This window comes from Alligator sinensis, unplaced genomic scaffold (assembly GCF_000455745.1).
Source record: "Alligator sinensis unplaced genomic scaffold, ASM45574v1 scaffold65_2, whole genome shotgun sequence".
In the NCBI taxonomy this organism is placed as follows: domain Eukaryota; kingdom Metazoa; phylum Chordata; order Crocodylia; family Alligatoridae; genus Alligator; species Alligator sinensis.
The window spans coordinates 1,812,737-1,812,959 of NW_005842071.1; the positions used below are offsets into that span (position 1 = coordinate 1,812,737).

The following is a 223-nucleotide window of genomic DNA, read 5'->3' on the forward strand; positions in this document are numbered from 1 at the left end:
TCCCAGACCTCATTCCCTGCCCCCCTGCCTCCCCACCCCATCCACCCAGCAGGGCTGTCCCTAGGGAGATGAATTGGAGCAACTACCCCGGGGGCCCCTGCGCTTTGGGGGACCCCACAGAGCCAGGCCAGCTTCATACCCAGCTGCTGGCCCCCCGGCCCCGCATCAGCTGATCTGCCCCGCACCCTGCTATGGTCAAGCGTGTCCTGCCAACACGGAGGCC

The 223-nt window shown here is 67.7% G+C and overlaps 1 protein-coding gene across 3 annotated transcripts in view; it reads right to left on the reverse strand.

Moving 5' to 3' along the window:
* ASZ1 (ankyrin repeat, SAM and basic leucine zipper domain containing 1) overlaps window positions 1-223 on the reverse strand; it is a 52,614-nt gene that overhangs the window by 51,896 nt on the left and 495 nt on the right. The window lies entirely within an intron of this gene.